The sequence below is a fragment of the Zingiber officinale genome, chromosome 10A (assembly GCF_018446385.1).
Source record: "Zingiber officinale cultivar Zhangliang chromosome 10A, Zo_v1.1, whole genome shotgun sequence".
Taxonomy (NCBI): domain Eukaryota; kingdom Viridiplantae; phylum Streptophyta; class Magnoliopsida; order Zingiberales; family Zingiberaceae; genus Zingiber; species Zingiber officinale.
In genome coordinates this window covers 27246343-27255670 of record NC_056004.1, presented here as the reverse complement: position 1 = coordinate 27255670, position 9328 = coordinate 27246343, and positions in this window count along the sequence as shown.

The following is a 9328-nucleotide window of genomic DNA, read 5'->3' as shown; positions in this document are numbered from 1 at the left end:
TTTTCAGAAGAGCTACCTGGACTGTCTCCCAACAGAGAAGTGGAGTTTGAGATTGAATTGGTTCTTAGTACCGGTCCAATTTCAAAAGCTCCGTATCGCATGTCTCCAGCAAAGCTGAAAGAGTTACAAGAGCAACTTCAGGAGCTACTTGACAGAGGCTTTATCCACCCCAGTCACTCACCTTGGGGAGCTCCTGTGTTGTTTGTCAAGAAGAAGGACTGATCTATGCGGATGTGCATAGATTATAGAGCTCTGAATCAAGTGACAATCAAGAAAAAGTACCCCCTTCTCAGGATCGACGACTTATTTGATCAGTTGAGAGGGGCAACAATATTCTCAAAGATAGACCTGCGCTCTGGGTACCATCAGCTGAAAGTGAAAGAAAGGGATATACCCAGAACGACTTTCAGGACCAGATACGGACACTACGAGTTTGTAGTCATGCCTTTTGGTGTGACTAATGCACCAGCAGTTTTCATGGACTTAATGAACAGAGTGTTCAGAGAATACCTTGACAAATTTGTCATCGTATTCATTGACGACATTCTAGTCTATTCAAGAACCCCAGAGGAGCATGACACACACTTGAGGATAGTATTAAAGACCCTTCAGCAAAAGCAGTTGTATGCTAAATTCTCAAAGTACGAGTTCTGGTTAGATCAGGTGGCGTTTCTAGGTCACATAATTTCTAAAGAAGGTATCCAAGTGGATCCAGCCAAAATAGAAGTGGTCAACAACTGGAGTAGACCCAAGAACGCCAGGGAGATCAGAAGCTTCCTTGGTTTAGCTGGGTACTACAAAAAATTTGTGGAGGACTTTTCCAGGATAGCCTCTCCACTGACAACCCTCACTAGGAAGAACAAGAAGTTTGAATGGTCAGACAAATGTGAGCAGAGTTTCCAAGAGCTAAAGAAGAGACTGACCAGTGCTCCCATTCTGACTGTTCCAGCTAGTGACAAGAGTTTTGACATCTACAGTGATGCATCCAAGATGGGTCTAGGAGTTGTTCTCATGCAAGAAGGAAAGGTTATAGCTTATGCTTCTAGACAACTCAAAGACTACGAGAAGAACTACCCCACTCATGATCTTGAGCTAGCAGTTGTGGTCTTTGCACTGAAACTTTGCCGACACTATTTGTATGGAGTCCAGTGCAGAATCTTCACAGACCATCAGAGTTTAAAGTATTTCTTTACCCAGAAGGACTTAAACATGAGACAACGTAGGTGGCTAGAGTTGATCAAGGACTATGACTGTGAAATCCTCTACCACCCAGGCAAAGCTAACAAAGTGGCAGATGTACTAAGCAAAAAATCCAGTGCATCCTTAATGTCTTTGTCATCATTAGCTATGCCACTGCAGAAGGAGTTGTCATATTTCGAACTTGAAGTTATTTATGGGCAACTCTCTGCATTGACCTTAGAGTCAACCCTGATTGAGGATATACAGAGAAAGCAAAGGGAAGATCCAGATATCCAGAAGATCAAGCAAGGGATACAAAAAGAAGGAGATACAAAGTTTCGAGTATCAGATAGCGGAGTTCTTTATCAGGGGAACCGTCTTTGTGTTCCCAATGATGAAGAATTAAGGAGGAAGATTCTAGAAGAAGCACATAGTACACCTTACTCCATGCATCCTGGTTCTACCAAGATGTACCAAGACGTGAAATAGAGGTTATGGTGGTCTGGACTCAAAAGAGATGTAGCTAAATATGTCAATACCTGTCTGACATGTCAGAGAGTCAAAGCAGAACACCAGAGACCAGGAGGAGTTCTACAGCCTCTACCAATACCAGAGTGGAAGTGGGAAGACATATCCATGGACTTTATAACAGGTCTTCCAAGAACCACGAATGGATATGATGTGATATGGGTAATAGTGGACCGATTGACCAAGTCTGCTCATTTTCTAGCCATCAAGGTGTCCCACTCTATAGAGCAGTTGGCACAGCTATATGTTAAGGAAGTGATCAGACTTCATGGAGTTCCTAAATCTATTGTTTCTGATAGAGATGGGCGCTTCACCTCTCACTTTTGGGAGTGTGTTCAGACTGCACTAGGCACCAAACTCAAGTTCAGCATAGCCTTCCATCCTCAGACTGACGGACAGACAGAGCGAGTAAATCAGATCTTAGAAGATATGCTCAGAGCTTGTGCACTAAATTTCAAGGGAAGTTGGTGCAAGTATATGTGCTTAGCTGAATTTGCCTACAACAACAGCTATCAGGCCACCATCAAGATGGCACCATACGAGGCGTTGTATGGAAGGAAGTGCAGATCACCCATTTGCTGGCAAGAAGCAGGTGAAAGAAGAGAAATGGAAGTAGAGCTGGGCATTCAGACAGAGATGATAGAAGAAACCACTCAGGCTATCCAGAAGATCAGACAGAGGATTGAGACTGCCCAGAGTAGACAGAAGAGTTATGCTGACACACGCTGTAGACCACTTGAATTCCAAGTAGGAGATTCAGTTTTTCTCAAGGTCGCTCCTATGAAGGGAGTGATGAGATTTGGCAAGAAGGGCAAATTAAGTCCTCGCTATGTAGGACCTTACCTGATCACAGAAAGGATTGGGAAAGTAGCTTACAAGCTGAACTTACCACAGGACATGTCGGCATTACATAATGTATTTCATGTCTCTATGCTAAAGAAGTGTCTCCATGACCCTAGCCAAGTGATTGAGCCTCAGTTAGTGCAGATTCAGGAGGATCTTAGCTATGAGAGCAGACCTACACAGATAGTGGACAGAGCAGTCAAGAGACTAAGAAACAAAGAAGTACCACTAGTGAAGGTCATCTGGCAGAACCAGAAGCACGAGGAAGTCACTTGGGAATGTGAGGACAGTATCAGACAGAAATATCCAGAACTATTCTAAGTTCGAGGACGAACTTTTTATAAGGTATGAGGGATTGTAACGATCTAATTTTCCCTATTTCAAGTTCCAAAAGTCCTTATTAATACTTAGAAATGCTATAGAAATATTCTAGAGATTTTTAGAAATTTTTAGAGTATTTTTACGTAATTTTTGGAAGTCGTTTGGTATTTCTACGAAACGAAAGAAGTTTTGACAAAAAAAAAACGTCCAACCCGAGGTTTGAACCGGAAACCTCGGGTTAAGCAGAGGTTCGTTTAACCAACAGACCAGCCGCGGGTTTCTTAGTAAAACCCAAACCAAATAGTATTTAAGTTGAAATTGGAACTGAATTAAACCCTAGTTACAAAAGAGAGCTTAATTATTCCCGAAGCCTAACTTCCTTACCTCACCTTTCTCTCCCGACGGCGCCTTCTCGTTTTGGACGAAATCGCAGCAGCAAGCAAAGGTTTCTCTGCCACCGGCGAAAGGCTTTTTCCGGCCGGTCTCCACCCATGCATGACCACCTCGACGAGGGGAGCTCGGAAACACCAAGAAGCCGCTGAGATCTTCACCTTCTCTGAACCCTAGATCTCTTTCCGTCGGGTGTAAGTGCAAGAACAAGTGTAAGTACTACTCACTTGTGGTAGGAGTTGCTCCGAACTTAGGGTTTTCTGTTTCCTTGCTTTCGGATTTTGCTGTGCCGAGTGGAATTATATACTAGGGCTTTTCTTTCCATGCTCTGTTTATCTAGCCGAATTGCTAAGGTTAAGTTGGCTATGCCGAGTTGCGGTGCTAAGGTTTTCCTTTCCATTCCATTTATATGAATTTCCTATTAGTGATGTTAGATTCTTTATGCTGGAAAGTTCTATGATGAAACGGTAGTTTCAGTTTGTAGTTAGATTTCAGCAAGTTAGCTAATTTAGTTAGAGTTCAGCAAGTTAACAAATTTCAATTATAGTTTTCTTTACTATGAAATGGGCACGAACAACCCTCCTTGAGCTTACTGTTTGGACTTTCCTGTGCTAACCCAATAAGCCCGATCAGTCCTAATTTTCCAGCATTTCAGTTCTAAGTTCCTTGGTTAGCATGAACAACCTTGTTATAAGGATTCGGAGTTAGCTTATTTTGCTACCTTATCTAGCATTCTAGTGTTTGGTTTCTTTGATTTTCAGTTGCTTAGTTTCCTTCGCATTTCAACATGCAATTCAGTTTCAGAATTTCACAGCTTTGCTTTAAGCAAGAAAGTTTCTTAAATAAGCATGAGTAGTTCCTTATCCAAGAACAGCTCTTTATTTAGTTAGAATGGGTTTAGCATTTTCCTTACTACTCAAAAGGCAAGAACAGCCTTTATTTAAAGCATGTAGTGTTAGTTTCTTGGTTTTCTTGAACATGAACAGCTATTAAGCTTCTCTTGTAGTTTGATTGGCTTTGCTTTATTTTATAGCATGCTCAGTTAGTTGCAATTCTCTACTTGTTAGATATACTTACAGTGTTCTAGTAAGCTCTATTAAGGGATTATGAGAAGTTATGAGTAGAGAAAAGACCAAGGTCTAGTTAGAAAAGATAACAAGTAATTTAAAGTAAGAGGCTAGTACCCGACTTCCGAGGTTGTCGTTAAACAAATCCAGGTGACCAATTCCGAGGTCTTGGCCCTGGTAAGACCAAGGTCTTTACCCTCATAGGACTGGAGGCTCGCTACCTCAGTCTCTATTAGAGAGCGCGCATTTGGTACTAAGCCTGGGCCCAAAGAAAAAGAAGAAGAAAGTTAAATATTAATTTCGAGTAAAAGGCTATAAGTAAATGAAACAAGTATCACTTATGTCAAAATTTAGCTCTTATAATTCTAAGCATACAGTATTGGTTTTCATTTGCTTTCCTTATGAGTTTATTGAGCATGATTAGCTTTATTTTCCAGCATGCAGATTTATTCCTGTATATCATGAGTATGTAGTTTATTTTAGTGCTTTGCTATTAGATGAGCATGAGTAGCTTTTCTTTTTAGCATTTCAGTTTTAGCATCCTTTGTGTCTTATGCACTTCCGAGTTTTTGTGAGATAGTTTAGTACTTACTAAGCGTTTCGCTTATAGATTTATTTTCCTCCTACTGCAGATAAAGGAAAAGCTAGAGTTTAAGGAGGAAGGCGACAAGGAGGGTGTGTGATGTTTGGAACCATGGAAGCTTGGGACCTTGCTAGAGGATTTAAATGGATTCTTGCTAAGAATTTGTTAAAAGTTTAATAGGAGTCTTTCTTTTAATTGCTAGAGAAATTAGAGGTTGCACATGCTATTTGTATTGCTGGATTTGATTTAGTTGCCCTTTTCTATTAGTAAGTGCATAATCGGTTTATGCTTATTTTCTATTAGCAAGTGCATAATTGATTTATGCCTTTTCCTATTAGCAAGTGCAAATTTAGTCTAGCTTCTTTAAGCAAGTGCAGATTTGTTTATGTTTCAGTTTTGTTTTATTGCATCTTCTTAGTGGTAGAGGATTGGAAACATGCTATTACACAAGTTCTAAAATGCCACCGGGAGGACAATTCATAGTAATCCCGGTGTAATACAATATAGAATGCTTATTTACTTTGATAAAACTCGAAACCGTTTCATAGTATGGCTGAATGGTTTACTTGCTTTTCTGTACCCATGTATGCTAGTCCAGTTTTCATGGAAGAAGATTAAGTGTAATCTGTAGCACGCATGTAGCAGACTTGATAGGCTTCAGTAAATGTGAGTTAGTATAGCACTTGCTGCCCCTGTATGCAAGACCTATTGTTGTAGTCAGAAGTAGTTAAATATGCTCTTGTTGTTTTGTGAGCTATTTATATATATCCGCATGCTACGTCCTACTTGTTCTGTATATGTTGCATGTCCAGTAGATAAATTTTGTTTCCTTTTAGAAAATTTTAAGTATTGCTATTTCTAGCATAAGAAAATAAGTTAAGTAAAGTTAGTAGACAAGTAGCGGTCGCCCTCAGAGTAGTAGTAAGGAGGGTGGTCGTTACAGACTCAGTCAAGCATTCTGATCGGGTCAGCTTACGTAAAGACAATTGGCTGATTGGTCGACCAAACAATGGGATCGGTCGACCGAACAATGGATCGGTCGACCGAACGCAGGCTCGACCCACACAGACTGCATCTGGACGGAAGGCTGGCCAAGTACGCAGGTTTGGTCGACTGAACCTGGGGATCGGTCGACCAATCCCTTTCGAGTCAAAACCTGATCTCGAAGATCAGGTGATCTGATAAGCTCTGGAACCCCTATATAAAGGGGCCTCGAACAGCAACGAAAGAAAACTCTGTACTTTCATTTCTTAGCAACTTCTATGCTTTCCAATTGTGTAAAAGGCTTCTCCACCTTCAGAGAATGAGACTCTACTAGTGCACCTATTCAACCGCCTTGGATTAACAACCTTCTTAGTTGTAACCAAGTCAAAAGCACTGAGTCGTCTCTTTTCTTTTCTGTTATTTATTTTATTATTCCTGTTGCTTTATCTTAGAGTTGAAAGTTTGAGGAGGGTATACTTTTTGTGTTACAGGCAATTCACCCCCCTCTTGCCGGTCCCGCTGAACCAACAGGATATTGGGGATGGGTTCCTTAAGCAGAACCCAAAGAATAGTTGGAACATCTTCCTCCTCACCAGCACTTACGACCCAAGTAAATAACTTGACTAAAGAGGTTAGCAATCTGAAGAAAATATTATCGCAAAGAGACCTAGAAAGGGCACAAATGGAGCAAGACATGAGAGAGTTGCGCTGACAACAAGATTTTATCATTCGACACCTTCAATTAAGCTCCGCTCTAAGTCAGATTCCTCCGCATGACGATGATGATAATGGCGGCAATGATAACGATGATGGTGGTGATGGTTGTTCATGATTTTAATTATGTATGATGATTATTTATCTCATAATTAGTGTTTTAAACAATAATCCATGGCTAGTTAACTTTTCTAATTTTTATTTTAATTAATATTGTTAATTTATTTTTAACAGGGTTGGTGAGGCAAAATATATATCGTGGAAAAAAGTAAGTATTAAGTAACGCACCCTTAGTTGAACATGTTATACTTTTAATTTTATTTATTTATTTTTTTATCAATTGCATTTGAAAAGTTAAATAAAGGTATCATTCTTTTTATAAATTTGTTGAAATTTGCTACTACTGTATTATTAGTTCAAATTCTGAATTATGATTAGAGTTTGCCTAGCAACCAAGTAACCATGAGTACTAAAAGACTAGTATCAACTAATTGATCTTGACTAGTTTGTGTTTTCTTCATTTGAGACATTTTCATATGATAGGAATTTTAAGAATACATCTCATGCTCTCCATGTCAGATGGAAATAGGATATTTGTAGCTATTGTTTGATATGGTGAAATAGGTTGTATCATAACAATTTGATGTGGTAAAATAGGTTGTATCATATTTAGGACACTTGTAGTTAGCTTCAATGTACTTCTTATAATTGAATTTACCATTACTATGAAATGGATGGTTCATACTAGCTTCAAGGTGCTTCTTACCATTTAATTTACCGTTGCTATAAAATCCTGATTAATGCTCTCAATATTTTTTTGATTAAATAATTATGAGCCATTTTGGTATTAATTGTACAGGAATTTTTATTTTCTCATTGCAAAGTTATCTTATTTTCTAATTATGGGTTGTTATAAATACTACCATACTTTCTTCTTCCAATTTAAAAGAGAGTACATGACTAATTAGATAATCTCTGAACTTATATCAGTCGCAGCCAAGAAAAATATAGTAGAATATGATGCATGTTGATATTGTGCAGGTGTTTGAAATGTAATACATTACTGCACTTTTAAAAACATGAACAAATTAAAATGATATTATATGATTGATTAGATTTCAAAATAAGCTTAGACTTTTCTTAGAATAGACAACATTCTTTCTTAATTTGGAGCTTCAGTATGAATTGATGAACACTACTTTCAGGTTTCTAACCCTAAATTTGAGAGAATCAGTTTGCTTCATTATACTGGGGACTAAAAAGAGGTGGAGCAAGGAGGAATACATGCTCTCTAGATAAACTAGCTAGCGGTGGATCGAAAATCTCAAGATTAACCATTTTGGCTAAAGCAAACAAACAATTACAAAGATCTGATTTATTTGTTTATTTTTATGCAGGAAAGGAAGATTTGATAGGGAAGAAAGCTTTTGTGGACAAAGAAGATGAGTTGTATCTTAGTTTTTTTTTAATTTAAATCCTTGTTTAACTTCTTGGATTTTTGGACTTGTATAACTTTTGGAGCTCTTCCCGGTCAGTCACTCGGCCTGATTGACCTGCTTTGCCCACTCGATCGTACTCCCCAATTAGCTGCTCTGCCCGGGGCCACTCGACTGGCTGGATCAACCTCTCTATGACTCGGCCGCTCGGTCCAATCAATCGCTCTTCTGCTCTACTCGCTCAGTTGATATGCCTGCTCGGTCACTCTACTTACTCAGTTGCTCTGCCCGCTTAGTCACTCCGCAGTCGGCACTTGACAGAAAACTAGCCTCGTTGACAGCCTAAAATTATCAACTCATGTTTTCTCGATAGATAAATTAAATTTAATATAGTATAATTTAAATTTGACTAATTTCCTAAAATTTCTAAGAGATTGTCCCACCATTTTACAACACAATTAGGTTTACTCATTTAATGGCTAATTTCAATGAGAGCATATCTCCTGGACCACTTTTTTGTGGTCCAAGGGATGGACCACTCATATTTACGGTCGGATCGTGACCGCGATCCGACCGCAATTAGTTGTAATCTCTTTCTGGGGTCACCGTCCCACCGTATTATAGTTTGGTTTGTATCGGGTGGCCGGAGGCTGCCCGGAGGACACCGGTGGTGGATAAGTGGTCAGGTTACTGGGCGTCAAGCGAGGGTCTCCTCCGGGCGGCCTCCGACCGTCCGTTCTGAACCAAAACTATAACCTGGTGGGGACGATAAACCCAAAAAGGGATCACAACAAATTGCGATCGGATCGCGACCACGATCCGATCGCAAATATAAGTGGTTCACCCCTAGACCACAAAAAATGGTCCAAGAGATCTTGACTCAATTTCAATTCAACCTAAGACCGTTATGTTTATCTAATGATTATTTTTTTCCTCACTTAATTTTTTTTCTCTTTCTTTCTTTCTTATTCCTAAAAAATTTATTATTAAAATAAATATAATTTTATTTAAGATTCTAATGTTTAAATCTAAATTTTAATTAATCTTAAATTAACTTTTATCGTCTTAAGTTTTTAAAATATTAATTTAATCTAATAATAAGTATTTATTTTTTAATTAATATATTTTATATTTGAAAAACTACCGTATGATATGATACCAAAATATTAATATTTCAATCATAAATTGAAATTCCATTATTACTTGAAATTAAATCATATATGATTCGGATGATATTTGATCACAAAGGGTAAGGGTTTAGGAGATGCTAGGTGAGAATGCAA